The sequence below is a fragment of the Peromyscus eremicus genome, chromosome 4 (genome assembly GCF_949786415.1).
Source record: "Peromyscus eremicus chromosome 4, PerEre_H2_v1, whole genome shotgun sequence".
In the NCBI taxonomy this organism is placed as follows: domain Eukaryota; kingdom Metazoa; phylum Chordata; class Mammalia; order Rodentia; family Cricetidae; genus Peromyscus; species Peromyscus eremicus.
The window spans coordinates 107,788,586-107,806,633 of record NC_081419.1 but is presented as its reverse complement, the minus strand read 5'-3'; positions in this window follow the sequence as shown (position 1 = coordinate 107,806,633).

Sequence of the window (18,048 nt, the reverse complement as noted above, 5' to 3'; positions counted from 1 at the left end):
ACTGTGATCCCTTACTGAAAGATGTGCTTAAGTCACCTGAACGACTGACAGTCTGAGCACTAAACACCTCATTTTCAAACAAACTTGGTTTTTAATCAAACTTGATTTCTTCAATGCCTATTCAGTGGGTCCAATTTCTCAATGTCCTTCTTTCCTAGCCATTCAGTCAACACTAGAGTCTAAAGCATTGTATTCCCAGAAGGATGAAATTGACCCAGATGTGCTACTGTCTCTGTAAGTTATTTTCCTAGCTCTACCTGCCATCTGTGATCCAGCACCTCCCCTCACCCCACCCCACCCCACATACACATACCACACCACTCTACCAAGCTCTCTTTCTTCCTCCATCCTTTTGTCTTTTTATATTTGCCTTTGCATTCTGTTTTCATGGCCACATTGCTGGTCTGTATGTCCTTGATCCCCCGAGGTTCTTGTAGCAAATCATTCTTCAAGTCTTTCAGAACTATCATCCTCATGATCTGATAATTCAGGAGTCCTTGTCACCTTCCAACAATGTGGGAGAGCCTTTAGCTAGACTTTTGCATCTACTTTCCTATTGCACCTACTTTTACCATACTCTTCAAATCTACTGATATTCTCCATCTGAGGAACACCTTGAGTACCTCTCCACTATGCCACAGCTTCAACCACAACTACTGTCTGGAACATACCTGCCACCATTGCTGGTTCATGAAATCCAGACTCACAGATTTGTACTTTGGTCACCCCATCTGGACTGTTTATTCCTTCATCTGTATCCTTCCTAAGTGCTTAGCACATGCCCCTCTATGTTGTATTTGTCTGCCAAAGCACTTAGCATCCTCTCTCTTTAACAAGATTGTAAATTGGGCTCTCCCTGGTTCATTCACCTTTGAAATTCCCCTCACCTACTGTGTTTTACACATAGTAGGAGCACAGTAGATATTTGTTGGGGCAAAGAGTAAGCACATCTTTGGCAGCCTGGGGTTTGAAGGATTTTACTAAGTATTCAAGTCATTAAAGATTTGAGCTGCAACTCATGAAATGTTAAAGGACATCATAAAATACTCATTCAATGTTGTTACTACTACTATTCTTTGGAAACATAAGTAAAACAAGAATGAGGCCATGGCAGCTCTGACAAAAAGAAACAAAAGGAAGGAATATGGCTCAGGCCTGGATGCCCAACACTTGGGAAGCTGAAGCAGGAAGATGGCCACAATGTCAACCTGGGCTACAGCGTGTTCAAGGACAGTCTGGTGAGACACTGACTCCAAGAAAAAATAATAAATAAATAAATAATCAGATAGGGGTATTGACAAACACCTCTGAAGCACTGAGCACTTTCAAACTTCACAGTGTCATTAAAGCCTACCCAAATGAAAGATCACCTCACTGTCTCATAATTTTTAATTGAATCTAAAGTAGAAAGGAGAAGTGTTATGTCTGGGTTGGTGTACATAATAGAGCCTAAAGATCTAAAGTCTTGTGTTAAATGGGTCACATCCAACAGGGGAGCTGACAAGAGTAAATTGAGTTTAAACTGCGTACTTCTTTGACCACACAAACATTATTCTCATAAAGTATAAATGCATGGAATGGTTTTTATAACATAATTTTGCAAAGGTTAATTTTAAAGATGTTCCTTGAATTCCAATAAAATGCCTTGGCAGATGACTAACCTCAATGTCTTGAGTTCCAAGACCAAGCTACGAACTATCAGCATGCAGCATCTGTTCTTTTTTGGAAATTAGAATTTGGAAACAGAAGGAATTGAGATGTGTCTTTGTTTTGATTGTACTGCAATTTAGATCAGTTTCTCTTTGATTTTCAAGCTGTCGGTTAAATGGGAACCAATTTGAGGTTTGTAGATGGAAGAATCTAGCTCAAAATGAAAATTGCTGGAGAAGGTTTACTGAAATTCCCACCAGGCTTGGATTAGGCAATGTACATGTCATACTATCATCTAGCTCTGATTGCTTAAAAAAAAAAAACAAAAAAACATCTTCTACAGAAGGAGTGTAATTGGCCCTCTCCATCCTGCTCACACATTGGCTGCCTTCTTTCTTCATGATCTTAATTTTGGATACTTGGCTTAGAAGTAGTGCTTCTTCAATCATTAGAAAAAAGTTCTTGACTATTAGTTTAAATCTACATATGCCATAGCTGTGGTAAAAGTTCTTAAATGACTAATTTAAAGATGATCATTCACCGCAGAGAAATGGAATGCTTGGATTTCAATCTTGGTTGCACCACTGATTAGCTGTGGGTACTCACATATGCATGTATAACGCGCGCGCACACACACCAAATATGCACTCAGCACACAGCACACAGACACACACAGAAGCACATCACACACACACACACACACACACACACACACACACACACATCAGAACTTGACAGAGTAGAGTAAAAGCAACTAAGATTAATGATCAAGGCCATAGGTTCAGAGACTATGCAATAATAATGTAAGGTTCTAATAATAATAACAATAATAATCTATCCCTAAAACATTCACTTAGAAGTCAAAGGTGAAAGGATGAAAAGAGATATATCAAGAAATAACAGTGTTGTTTATAAAAGTAGTGGTGACTCAACTGGTATTGTTCAATCTACTTTAGAACAAAGATAATAACAGCGATGACAAAAATTACATAATAACAACAGGATTGAGCTGTCCGGAAAAATTATTTAAGTGTGTACTCACAAAAACATAGTTTTAAAATACAACCATTGAAAACTGTTAGAAACAAAACAAAAATAGGCAAACTCATACTTCCCATTAGAAACTTCAATGCCCATTTTCAAAGTGTTAAAATTACATGCTAAAGAAAATTCAAGAACAGACAATAAATGACATAATAAACTACCAGCAGGATCTAACTGCTATATAGGTGATTATCCACCCAACAATAACAGCTTATATTTCACAAAACACAGATTTAACAGTCACCAAGACACTCCATAATCCTTGGCCATCAATTATAATGCAAGGAATTTAAAAGTTATTGAAGTCAAACAGACAATATTTGGGGCAGATTAGAAATAACTGGACAACATGAAAATTAATAAACATACATAAATGGAGATACATACTTCTAAATTCGAAACTTTCAAAGTAGCTGAAAATATGTGGAACTAGACTTGGGATGTAGCTCAGCTGGAGAGTGCTTGCCTAGTGTGCAGGAAGCCTTGGATTTGGTCCCCAGCACTGTATAAACTGGAAGAAATAGTATATGCTGTAATCCTAGCACTCAGGAGGTAGAAGGATTATCAGAAGTTCAAGGTTATCTTAGCTACACAAGAAGTTCAAGGCTAGCTCATGATTCATGAGATCATTTCCCAAAATAAACAAGCAAAATATGGAACTGAATTAACATAAAACCCAATATTTTTAAAATATGGGTTACTGTGAGGGGCATTGTATCACTGAACTCTTATGTTAGTGAAGAGGATGATCTCAAACCACTAACCCATGAGTCTATATGAGAAAAGGAGAGAAAAAATTGGCTATACATGCAACAAGCTGGACAGTGACACACACATATAACCTCAGCACTCAGGATCATGAGGCAGGAAGATTTCAAGCTTCATATGAACCTTGACTGTCTCACAAAAAGGAAAAATGATTACCTAAAACCACAGTGTGAGAAATACTGTGATAACAGAACTGTACTGTATCTTGATATATCTGTGGATTTGAATCTGAATGCAAATCGACAGATGTGTGAAACAGCATAGATGTGAGTATGCATGTAGCCCTATGTGAACATGTATATACATCTGTGACTATATATTATTTATGGGTATTTAGAGAACAGAAGGCCTGAGGTCCAGTTTATGTCTACACAACATGGTGCTAATATGGACATCCGGTATGGGTCAGCTAAAGCATGGTTCACACCAGACATCCAGGAGTCTATGAGTGAGCACAAAATAACTGATGCCAGATGTCCAGGGGACCCCAAAAGCAAACAGTAATGAACCCTGTTGTAAGCAATTTTCCATAGAGTACCACTTCGGAGTGCTTCTGTATAAACCTGGCCTTGAGTCAGAGGCCTGCAACGGTGCCTTTGCCTTTACCAGCCTGCCTCTGTGTCCATCTATAGTCCAGTGTGCCCACCACCATGTGGCCTGGCTAGCTCCTTCCTTTGTGTATACAGTACATGCTGGTATGTGTCTGGGTAACTACCTGGCCTGCCTTCAGATAGGCCTTCATCCAGAGTGAATAAATGTTTTATCTGCCTGTGAGTCCTCAAAACCTCTTCCATCTCCCAGCCTCCAGTGACCTTCCCTTTCCCTTTCCTGAAATCCAAGCATGGATCTTGAAAATTAATAGACGTCTGAGTAAATCCAATGTTCGGCCCAAAGTAGATATGCTGGTTATAATGCTATATCCTCGCTTTATAAGACGTTCTCCACATTGATAGGAGGAGTTTATGAGGCAGAGCTTCCTGATCTCTGTGTGGATCTCTCACAGGTGAGAAACTAATCCCAGAAGTCACAGGGTAGACTGCTGACATCCATCAATGAAATACCAGCAGCTGCCCAAATGAAACAAAGAGATTTTTTTTTTTTTTAATATCCTTAGGAAAACCCCTGCTGCACAGAATTAACAGCCAGAGACCCAAGGAACAGAAACAGCAAATGAAAGCCTGCAAAGTTCACCACTGCAATGGGAAAAACCAAAAACTTTTAAACATATTTGACAGCTCTTCCCTCATTGGCCCCAACTTTCACCTTATTTGCATATACATGTTCAGCCAGTCAGAGCCAATCTTGTTCTCAATAATCCTGAGGCTTCAACATACTTTCTTCATAAAATTCCACCAAGGAGGACGATAAGAGGGCCCAGCTCTAAGATCTCCCTGTTTCAAGAGTAAACTCACAGGAGATGGACTTGCCAGCTTTTCATGCCTGAGTCCTCTGCGCTGTGCAGGGAGCTCGCTCGAACCAGCCTCTAGGACTTGACCAAAGCTGAAAGAGGGGACTCATTTCTGCTTCAGCCATCAGAGACCTGCTACTCCAGTGTTTGAAGTTTGCTGGAGATGGGAAGTCTTCTGTTCCCACTGCTCCTATCAGTGACCCCAAACTGCTTTGTAAGGGAATGCTCTCAGCTGACACCTCAAGACCCTCCAGGGTCTTTACCAGCTTATAGTCTCTCAATAAGCCTTCCAAAGCATACTGAAGACTTAGAGCTGGGGCCCTGCCAACCACTCTTGGTCAGTATTTCATCGCTAATGAGGGTCTCACTTTCCTATTCAAATCGCTACTTCCCCATGGTAAAGTTACCCTCAATCCCCTTTGCTGTGTGTACACTTCATTCTTGGAGAGAGGTCACAACAAGGAACTGAACCCAACTGGAGACAGAAGCTAGTCTCTAACCACGAACTGCTTCATTACTATTGAAAAGAACTAAAGGAACAGCACCTCTTTGCATTATTTCTTTAAAAAACATGTAAATCTATAGCCAATCCAAAATTTAACATTAAGTTTCAAATATATTGTGGACAAAGAATAGAATAAAGAAATAAACATCTACTTGATAATTAGAAAACAGAATCCTCTGGCTGTTGGCATTAACAAGTCCTCTACACCTTTTCAACATAAAAAATATTAAATCATTGTGTCCACACCTTAAACCAAATCAACATTAGAATTGGGGTTGTTGTGAAATACCATTTTAAGATGTGTTACATTTGTTTATGCTGTGGAACATTCATTTAATGATGCAAAGATGTGTTGCAAGGTTACATTTGTTTAACTCTGTGAAGTCTATGAAGCTGTGATACTTTACCTGTCTTGGATACCTGATTGGTCTAGTGAAGAAATGAATGGCCAATAGCAAGGCAAGAGGAAGGATAGGCTGGGATGGCAGGCAAAAAGAAAAAAAGAGGAGGAGAAATCTGGGAGGGGAAGAACTAGGAGCAAGAGAAGGACCAAGAAAAGAAGGGGCCAGCCACCCAGCTACACAGACCCACATGGAATAAGAAGGGGAAAAAAGATATACAGAAATAGAGAAAGGTAAAACTCACAGGCAAAAGGTAGACAGAATAATTTAAGAAAAACTGGCTAGAAACAAGCCAAGCTAAGGCTAGGCGTTCATAAGAAAGAATAAGATTCCATGTGATTTATTTGGAAGCTGGACGGCAGGCTCCCAAAGAGCCAAATGAGTGAAGAGTTACAAAACAATGAACAACAGGTGGTCTTATGTTAGAACTGTCTGTGTGCGCCTAAACACTTAAGCCTTGTAAAACGATTCATTACAAAGCACAAAGAACCTTTTTAGGTGAGGGAGGAGGGTGACACAAGGTTGTATTTAGTAACCTCAGCTGGCTTATAACTCAACAGCCCAGGCTAGCCTAAAACTTACAGAAATTTCCCTGCCTCAGCTTCCAATGTGCTGGAATTTCAGGTTTCAGCCTTGACACATTGCTACGAAATACCTCTTAATCTTCACTCTGAGTCCCATCAGTCAGCTACTAACAAAACATGGCAGAGCCAGGCAAAAAGGAGTGACATTTACCCCGATAGAAGGAGTCATGGGGTACTGGGAAAGCGCAAGAAATGGCAAGGCGAGTCTATAGGAAGTGCAAGGCACAACTGGAAACATCTCCTCCTTGTCTAATATGAGTCACAATGGCTGGAAGAAAAAAGGGTCTCCCTCATTCCTTGTTCTTTTTTTGTTTGTTTTGTTTTTTTTGAGACAAGGTTTCTCTGTGTAGCCCTGGATGTCCTGGAACTCACTCGGTAGACCAGGCTGGCCTTGAACTCACAGAGATCCACCTGCCTCTGCCTCCAGAGTGCTGGAATTAAATTGTTTCAGTAGCATCTCAGGATTCTCTGGAGGAGACACATCTTGGGAGGCAGGATGTCACTGGTGAGTGCCACTCACACAGAAAAGCAGGATGAAAAAGGGTCCTTATCCAGCCAAGTAATATGCACACAGCTTACACTGAACACCAAGGAAACACATTTCCCCAGTTCTCTGCTCCCTCCACACAAGAAAGGTAAGGGGGAAATACTGTGTTGTTTTTTGTTCTTTTACTCTCTTGGGGGGGTCTGCCACCCAGCTCCCAAATAAATACACACAAAGGCTTATTCTTAGTTATGAATACCCGGCCTTAGCTTGACTTAATTTCTTGCTAGCTTTTCTTAACTTTACTTTATCCTGTCTTTTGTCTCTGGACTTTCCCCATCTTCCTACATCTGTAAATCTTCCTCTTCCTCTGTGGCTTGCTGTGTAGCTGGGTGGCTGGCCCCTGGGTCCTCCTCCTTCTCTGTCTACTCTCTTCACTCCTCCATCTCTTTTTTCCTCTCCTCCCAGATTTCTCTTTCTATGTATTCTCTCGCCTGCCAGCCACACCGATCATTTCCCCTGCCTTGCTATTAGCTGTTCAGCTCGTTATTAGACCATCAGATGTTTTACACAGGCACAGTAACACAACTTCACAGAGCTACATAAACAAAAGTAAAACACCTTAAAATAATATTCCACAACACTGTTGATTTACTTTGTTTGGTATCTGGTTTTTCTCTTATTCTTTTACAGTATCCCTGATGTTATGATCATGGCCATTTATCCATTTACCACTGCATATATTTACCAAGTTTCTTGTCTTTTCATTCACCTCTACCCTCTCTTATCTCATATTGAAGGCATCACTGCTAGTGAATAATAAAAATAGTGGCCAAGGGTAGTTTGTAGATTATTCCTTCTCTGGATTCTCTGTCAGATCTTGTGACTGCCAGGGAAGAGTTTCACATTGCTATGAGGAAATGATGATTTCTTTAAATGTTTTTGATTTGTTTACTCTCCTTAAATTTAACTGAAATAAGTTTGTTCCCTCATTTTACCATCTCTTCAATAATCTCCCCTTATTCATGGAGTTTATTCTATCTAATCACGTGTCATTCACTCAGTCATAAAAAACATCAGTAATGAATCAAAGTGTTGAGAGTAGAATCATGAAACCTGGACACTGTTTTCAAAGTAAAGAATCTTAGTGGTAACGGGTGAATGTTATAAAACCAAACTGTTATGCACCTCAGATAATGTTTTCATTACTCCATATATAATTCCACAAATATGCACATCTCTTTGATGTGGTATAAGGCATACTGGATCTTGAGAGGACATTACTAAAAACATGTATTTCCCTGTTCCAGATAGGAGGAGATAAATAATTTCACAAAATAATTTTATAGTTCAAATACTCCAAAAAATCGTAGCTCAGTTGTCAGACTGTCGGTGAGAAAGTGGATTAAAACCTCCTCCAGTAGGACCAGACAAGCTGTCTTTTTACAGGTAGTATTTGAAATAAAAACTGAATCATGAGAAAGTGAGCTGTGAAAATTATACACTCTGTAATTCTAATAGGAGCCAGAGTATGAATGTGTGTACACACACACACACACACACACACACACACACACACACACACGAAAAAGAAATTCAACTGAAAAATGAGCAAAGATTTGTACATTTCTCTGAAGAAGAAACTTTAAAAGCTCAAAAAGCATGAAAAGATGGTCAATGCATTAGTCACTAGGAAGCATCACCTCACATCCCTCCAGATGGCTATGAAAATAATCATTAAAACAAGTAACAACTGGCGATGGGGGGAAATGAGTGCCCTCCAATAGTGCCAGTGGGAATGTAAAGTGTTTCATCCACCAGGAAGCATTTGGTTGTTGCTCAAAATCTGAACATGAAAATACCATAGAATCACCAAATATACTGGGAATAATTGGAACCAGATGAAATGTCCATAAGATTTGAAAAGGATGAAATCTTGACACATGCAACATGTACCTCCAAACCACTGCTGTTAAATGAGAAAAGCTGAACACATACAAAGAAGTCATATAATGCATAGACCATTTATTCACCCAAAATAGATAAATCCACGGTGGTATGCACAGACTGGCATGCTTCTGTCAATGACATTTCAAGGAAAAATCTCAAAAACACAGATGTATGAACTTAATAACAGATTAGCTGACTACCACATGAGTATGGGTGAATTGCACAGTTGACCTGCACTGAATACATTCCCAGAACGGGACAGAAGGGCTAGTGGGGGAAAACTTAACATATAAAGATTTTTCTTGGAAGGGATTAGATACCTTGGAACTAGACAGAAATGATAATTACAACAACATTGTGAGTGTAGTAGATGCCACAGAACTGAACACTTTAAAATGATTAAATTTGTGTTTCCTGAACTTCACTATATTTTAAAAGTAGTAGTATTTTTAAAGTAGTAATGTAATGTAGGGAATAATTTAGTAGTGCTTGGATAATGTCAATTTTTATGAAATAAATGAAAACAATAAACAGAGAGAGAGATTCAGGGAAAGTGAATTACATGCATAGGAAACAGCATTGCAAAGAGGTCCCTTAGTACATTCAGTGACCACTTAGCAGAGTGGTTGAAGTATGCAGGAGAGAGGCAATCCTTTTCCAAGAGAACAGACATGTTGGGAGAAGGGAACCATTGCACTTAAGATGTTGCCAGAGTAGCAACATTCTTGGATTTTATTTTTGGTGTGGTGGGAAACAGAGCCATAACAGTGAGAAAAGTGAACTTCAGGTGTCAATAGAGGTTCAGGAAGATCAATTGTTCTCTGATAAGTGATTGCTCAAGAAGAGCCTTAAATGTAAGAGCTGATAGTACACACTTATAATCCCAGCACTCAGGAGGCTGAAGCAGGAGGACAGCCACAAATCTGTGGTCAGCCTGGCCTATGTGGTGAGACCACAGGTCCAGAAAACAAAAACAACAAGAAAAAAGTAAAGAGAGACTTAAAATCATTTCTATGCTGTTTAAGTGCCTACTCTAAGAGTAGGTACTAAAAGCAAGCTGATCTTGTACAACTCAGCCTCACTTAGCAAAAAGAAACAGGAACTCGGCCCAGAGAATTGGAAACAGCACGTCCAGGGAAGTCCTTGTTTATTCAATAATCTCCTCAATCCTGACAGTCAGCCTGGTCACTGGATAAAGCCATACACTCTGCTCCCATTCCAACTGCTGCTCTGAGGTATCAATGCTTGGCCTTCTGCATAGAGTACTGTTCCAAATCTGATCATTATTTCCCCTGCTTTCCACATTCAATCCCTTGAAAAGACTTTGCTTTCTTTAGTCCCTGATGGCAGCAATAACATGGGATTTTTACTAAGTAAAGGTACCGTCAAGCCACCACTGATCTGTAGCTGGCACACACATGACCTGGTGTAGTGAGTAGCCATTCCAGCTTTGATCTGAAGTTCCAACCCCATTGAGGCTTCGGTAACTGTCACGCCTACAAGGCGGGGCCAAGAGTGTAAGCTGAAGACCCAAGATCCAGATGGTACCTCTCTTGGTTCCTGGACCCTGGATGCTGGAGGTAGACAGAGCAGAGTTCTCCAGAGAACACCGCTATGTCTTCCCCAGACCCTGCAACCTACCTATCCCTTCATTTGTGAGTTATGCCACTAAATAAACCTCCCATTTAACTACGTGGAGTGGCCTTAATAATTTCACCAATATCTGGGGCAAATTCCAAAGGTCTGGGTGGCTCCCGCCCTCAGCTTCCTCCCTGGCTGGCTGGCTGGCGGGCACTTGAAACTGAAGGTTACTGCCTGCAGAGTTCCATAAAACCAGGAAAAACCTACAGGGTTCCATTCCTGAAAAGGAGCTAATCCGGTCTCAGTTCCGCGTCAAGTTTAGCACCCAGACCAGCGAAACCACTGTGAATTCAAGATATGTTCATTAAAAACTTGCTATGTGCAATACATATATATATAATATATTATACATATATAATATTAAATATAATATATTATATATTATATATTACATATGTATAATGTCTATGTAATATATATATATATATATATATATATATATATATATAACATGGAAACAAAAGCAACCCTGTGTTGGGTTTTTTTCCTAGTAAATACTGAAAAATATAAGTTGTCATCTCACAAACAGTGCATACAAAACAAAAATTTTTAAAGTTACAACATGAGCATGTGATACAAAGACGATCTCTAACCAAGGGGCTCAGAGAGAAGCTTAATGGAGAAAATGATGACCTGAACTGCACACACTAAGCAGGAGTCAGAACAGGACATGTGTTTCTGAGAGAAGGGGAAAAGCAGGTAGACCAGCCCTATAAATGGGTAAGTTGTGAGAAATCTTTTAATGAAGAGGGGGCAGGTACAAGGTACATAAAACAGGTGTCAAGGAAGAAAGACTACAAAGTGTGTATGGGACATGGCATTTGGCATGCTAATCTGACACATCAAAGATTTGGGACTTTAAAGAACATGATGGTCAAACTCATGAGATGGGTAGTGTGGAGAACTTAAGTTCTCAGTGACAGGGAGCTTGGAGCTAAAAATGAGTTCAAGATTTTGATGGATGATGAGAAAATTTGACATTTTGATTGTGTAAAAAACAAATTTGGAGCAACGTATACTTATCATAAACTACATACAGTTACCTGTAATCTGTTACATAAAGCAAGCTCTATGTGTATTACTGCTCCCCATTTTCAGTTAGTCTTCATGGAGGCACTAGCTCTTCCTGCAGTCTGTGGTCCTCTTGGGAAGGGATGGCAACCATACATAGGCTCTCCCTGTAGAATGCTGAGACTTCTCTGAGTCACTCCTTCCTCCTCACCTGGACTGCTGGTGGAATTCTTATTCTTGTCAATAGTTCTAAGCATATGCAACCAACATGGACATGTGATTAAGTCATGTGACTGAGGTATGGCTTATTGGTCTGGAGTAATAGGTTAGCTATTATAGGTAATAGGTAATAGGTAATACATTATCATGGTTAAGTTTATCTCTTTATCTTTGATGCACTCATTGTCAACAGGAGGATTAAGAGACTGGAAAATAACCACAAGTAAATGTTTAACATAGAAAATGAGATGTTCAAAGTCTTCCTAAATTCTAAGTAGACTTTGTTTGGCAGAAGAATGATGTTTTATCTAAGAGTTCTTCACCTGAAGGCTAGAAGTTCTGAACACAACGTGTGAAGTCATCAAGAGAATCCAGTCAATGCCTGGTCTTCCACTGGTTTTTGACCTGAGGCAAAACAATCTTAATAAAGATAATAAAGTAAACAGAATACCATCCAAAGAATCTTTGTACCATGTCAATTTCCTATTTTTTTTATAAATTGAGTAATAATTAAAAAGAAAAGAATTCTAAATCTCCTTGTTTCAAAAAAGATTCTAAGAAGTGCCTTGGGAGAAACTCCCAAAAAAATGCCTTTCTCTCTTGGCTATAATTGTTTAACTTTCAGTTCCCTGAGGGTTATCTGGAGCAGGAGACACCTTTCCACTCCGAGTTCAGACTCGGATAAACAAATACTATACCAAACTTAGAGAAAGATACATCAACGCTAACTATATAATTAGGAAAATTATATATGACTAATTGCCCAGAAAATCTTGTGAGATTGTCACAAAGACTTTCATGGAAGACGTCAGAAGACTCAGCAGAAAGGCATAAAACATTCATTTCCTCAGGACATGAGAGAGGAAACTGCTGTCTGAAAAACAGGAGAGATGGGACATACAGATAGCTTTGTTTTCCCAAGGAACACTACCAAATTATGAACAAGCTTGGGACCATGAACTCCTCACTAAGACCCCATGAGCAGCTAATGCATCTTTCAAGACAGAGTCCTTAGACCACCTTCACATCTCACACACACACACACACACACACACACACACACACACACACACACACATATACACAGAGTAATATTATCTTCTATCTTCTAGCCATTCACATATTTATACATGTGCATGCTAAGTCTAGTGGAAAGATTTATTTCTGTGAATAACAAGAGAATTTCTATTATATAATCAAAACACCAGACTTACAAATTCAAGCCCTGAGAACTGTACCTTTACCCTATTATAAGGCTCAAAAGTTTCCCGAGACCTTCTTGCTAGTTCAAGTCTCCTTATCTTAGGTGAGATTACTTTCCACTAAAATGGCAACAATTTTTTTTTATTTAAAAATATTTATTCATTTATTTGAGCTTCAAATTAATGATTTGTTGTGAGCTGGGATCTTTGTTTCTTTATTTTTCTCTTACATTTCTGTCCAGCACATTTGATCCAGTCAAAAGAAACGGTTCCTGCCACTTCTACCCAAAGAGGTCTTGTTAGCAGAACCAGAAATAATCATACCATCCTCTTTCTAGCATGGATTACAAAAGGTAGGACAAAAATTCCAGAAAATTAAGCCAGACTCAGAGACTCACGCCTATACTTCTATCACTTAAGGGGCTGGCATAGGATGATCATACATTTGATACAAGCCTGACTTGCAGAGTGAGATCCTGACGCAAAATAAAATAATGGTGGTAATAATTAATAATAATAATAATAATAATAATAATAATAATAAACACTAATCTACAAGGACCTCAAACCAACCCTGAAAAGGCAAACTCACTTGAGCACTAGCCTCTGCTGGCTGCTCAACCAGACTCACTGTTTACAACAGAATTTTCTTGTATGGTTTCCAGTAAAGACCTAACTAAACAAATGAATAAATAGTAATAGCACCTTCTATGCTAATAGGGATGTCTTTTGAACCTTGCTGTCTAACAGGGCAGTCAGGTGCCACAGGTAGTCATGAGTGTTACTGGAATCTCCAAAGAATCAGTAGTAGTTTGTTTTTTCTCAGTTGAAATTCAAATGAGTACATTTGGCTATGGTCTACTAGCTGGGCTAGCCTATGGACACAGAGGGCAGAGAGGCATCAGCAGGTTCTTCTTGCTAGTGGTAAGTTCGAAAACACCCCTGACCTTCAGCCCTGCTTCAGCTACCTCTGGACTGAAGAGGAACCTCTCTAGCAGGAGATGAAAGGGTACCAGAACAGCCAGAGGTTTGCTCAAACGACACGCTGACAGGGCTTCCAGATGTGTGAGATAACTAGGCATACAGGTAAGACCCTTGTTAGGAGACTTGCCACTTTGATAACACAATCATGATTATCTGTAATTAGCCTTAAAATACTTACTTTGTAGTTCATTATCCATTTGAAAACGTTGTTTTCTTGTACATTTGCCTTCTCCAAATCCGATTTCAAACTATTCAACTCCTGGAATAAACGCTTTGCTTACTAATTGATGAGAATTCATCTAGGTGGTCTGAGTGTACAAGATCAAAGAACCATTGTCCTCTGCCTTAGTTAATTTACAGAAACACTTGCTAGTGCACAACACTGTGGCTGACTTTTATTATTCAATTTTTTTGCTTTCTGAACTTGAAGTATACCTCAAGCAACCTCTTAATTGAAACTTAAACTGCTTTTCTTTACCTCTTCCACCTGCTCATGACCTTGCTCAGCAGACTTTGGCAAGTATTACGCAGCTTATAATCTGATCTCATACTTTCAGGACACCTGGGATTCCACCAGGGGTCTGACTGAGCCTGTGCCCTGGGTCCTGCTCCCACAAAGTCTGACTCAGTTTGTCTGGGGCTGAGCTATGGGGTTCACATTTTCAACAAGTTCCTGAAGTTTAGAATGTAGCTTTCCTGGGAACTGTAACATAAACCACCAACCTAAAACTTACTGGCCCTTTATTATTTCTGGGACTCCTATATTCACATACCCAAGCCCATGATGTTCCAATGTTCATCTCATTGCAAATCATCACGGTGCCTTTCACAAAACTGTGTTGGGAGATATTGTTCACATGAAGAGTTGGCATCAGGGTATCTAGATAGAGCCTTGGAATCAGCATTTCTAGTCATCTTGTTGGTGATGTGCCGGTTGTTGGCCCACATTCAGAGAGAATAACACCTTAGATTTCTCACCTTCATTTTCTACTGGGTTCATTTTCAACTCTGTGTCATCCTGATAGACAAAGTTTCCTGGTGTCTACCCTTCATACTCTAGCCTAGCTCAGAGCCATTCCTATGAACTGGCCCAGGAGTCAGGCCAAGCTGGAGCAACCATTGCTGATTTGTCCTGGCTGCATCAATGCTGACAACGAATACACTTGAAAGCCATTCTCAAAAAGTTGTTTCCAGCAGCCAGGAAGAAGCCACAGTGGACTGAGAGAGGAAGCAGGTTTACTCCTTATTTAAATGAGTATTCTAAAATGCATACAAAACTCCTAGGCATTAAATTTCCCACATTTCAGTGGCAACAGACAGTCATGCTTTCTAAATGCCAAAGAATATTTACTTTCTGTGGTTGTTCAGTTCCTTCTTCTAAATGTATCAGTTTCTCCTTGGAGTTCTAACTACCATCTTTAATTACCCACTGTAATGGCCTGAGTAGAACCTATATCCACCTTGTGAACAAAATATTTTTTAAATTAACATGTATTTATTTAGTGCCTCTTTCTCTCTCTCTCTCTCTCTCTCTCTCTCTCTCTCTCTCTCTCTCTCTCTCTCTCTCTCTCTGTGTGTGTGTGTGTGTGTGTGTGTGTGTGTGTGTGTGTGTGTGTGTACCCAGGCACACGTACCTGCCCACACACATTTGGAAGTTATAAGACAACTGGTTTGTGGTGTTTTTTTCCTTTTCCTACAGGGGCTGGAGGACTGGACTCATGCTATCTGGTTTGGCAGGAACAGCTTTTACCAGCAGAGCTGTCTCAATATTAGAATCAATCTCCTTGGACATGTTCTGTCTACTTACTGTCTTTAAACAGCTCCTTACGTTCTTTCTAACGTAAGCTCATATCATTTATCAAAATCAATAAATAAGTGGACCTCTGGTTTTCAGCAAAATGATTGCCTTATTTCTTCCTTTACTTTGACTTTTCTTTCCTAGATAGAGTCGCCTATGTTTATGGCTTCAATATCGAATAGGTATCAGTCTTTTCTTAGCTGTGAAAGTCATTTATTTCTGCGCTGCTTTTCACTGGTATCTCATAGCTGCTTAGTCAAGAAATCCAATGACTTTTTCTCAATTCTCAATGTAATAATTTTTTACTGATAGATTCTTTGAAACAAGGGATTTAGTCTTACCCTTACTCCAGGCATCTCCCTCATCTTTAGGCCTAATTTGACTTCTTCCACAGCTAAACATCGAAAAACAGTTCTATTATTCTACCATGATACAAGCACCTCTCTCTCTCTCTCTCTCTCTCTCTCTCTCTCTCTCTCTCTCTCTCTCTCAACTTTCTCAGAAATCATTCTAACTTTCATGATTTCTGTAAACACATCTTTGTGGGCTTAGGATACCTCACTTTTTTCTCCTAGTAAATTTCCACCCTTCATTCCCGAAAACATCAGAGGTATCCTCACATGAATCTCAGCATACCTAAAGCTGACCTCACCTAAGTCAGTTGCCTCTTTGAGTTCTCTTATTTTTGTTCTTCAAATAACCTAAGTTCAAAGTCCCAGAGTCTGCCTGAACTTGCACATACATCATTCTCAGCAACTAACAAGGTCTTGGGCCCTATAAATATTTCCTTTAAAATGTTTCAGTCATTCAAATAATTCTTCAAGCATCCTGTCTCACTTTGTCACTGCCTATCAACCCATGGCAGGTTGATCGTTACTGAATCTTCCAAGTATACGGTACATATTTCAGTTTGCTCCATATCAGTTCAACCAGAAGGAATCCTTCATTCTGACGTCACACTCATAGTCCCTAAACAGTCACCAATTGTACCCATTTCCTGCAGCAAAATGAATCTATAATTTTATCCTGAAGTTTAAGCATTTTGTAATCTATCCCACCTCCTCTCTCGGCCACTATGGTCACCCGAAGAATTTTTCTCTTTAGCCATTTTGGTTCACCTTTTCTGCACAGAACTATTCCACCCTTCTCCTTGCTGCCCAACACAAATGACAAACCCTCCCTCATTATCCTTCTCATCTTCCAAAAGTGGGGAGCACTTCCCTGGCTTCTTAACATGAGTACAGTTTGCATATCCCAAGATGGGTTTGAACATGTCAATTGGTACCTTGCTTTTCTTACATGTTGGTTTGTCTAAAGCCCTAAATTCATGCTTCAGTCCAAAGCCACCTCTTGAGGGTCTGTGCTTTACATGTGATGCTCAGGATGGCATCCAACATATGAGCAATACTTTCCAACAGCTGAGCTTCGAAGTAAAGATCTCTAATAGATCTCCATTCTGTGGATCAATATTGAAATTTCTATGCAGTTTGCACTTAGCATTACCCTCCAGGTGATAATTTTAGGCAGTGCCTTGAAAAAGGTGGCACACCCAAGCAGTAACGTTTGCCTGTGACAACCAGATCTCCCCACACACAGTCAAAAGCTGCATTTGAATGAACTCTCATTTCATATTAAGCTAACAAAGGCTTCTGAAGATTTTCGAACTTCTGCACCATTACTAAGGCTTAGAGAGTTGATTTGTCTGGCTTGGTGAAGGCTTCAAATGGGGCATGAGTTCTGAAAAGAAAGCAGCTGTATAAAACAGACCTGTAAAACAAAAAAGACAGAGTGGCTATGGGACACTTAGCCTGCTGTCAACAACCAAAAGATTCCAGGTCATTGGCAAATATTTTACTGGTTTAATACTAAGTCACCTGTCCCTGTACACAATGTGAAATTTGGCACTCTGAAATTTGGACCTGTGGCTTTCCCTTATGCACCTGTAAAAATCAGCATTTCCTAATACTCCGCTAAGTGTACGGAACCTAACTTGTTTTGTGTGCAGATTTTAAAAGTTTGACACAGGCAATGGACTTGGAAGTTTGACACATGAACCCCGAAACACCACAAAGGGGGACTTACTTTCAATCTACAGCATGCACTATTTCAAAGGAAGATGATAAGTTGTAAGGGTTTTGTTTATTTTGAGTCATCAGTGGGTAATTAATGCACTTTGGGTCCTCACTTAGCTCAGGGAAAGTCGAGCTAGGGAGATGAGTAATTACAGGTTTACAAAGATCAAACCCAGGCACAGAGCTTCAGGCTGCTCCCGTTTGAATACCTAAACTGTTACTAAACCTTGGGCAGGGAGTCATTTTTGGTTTTGCCCAGACATTTTAAGCCTTCAATTAGAGAGGATTATTTACAAATAGTACTCACTTAAGGGCAAAATTTCCCCA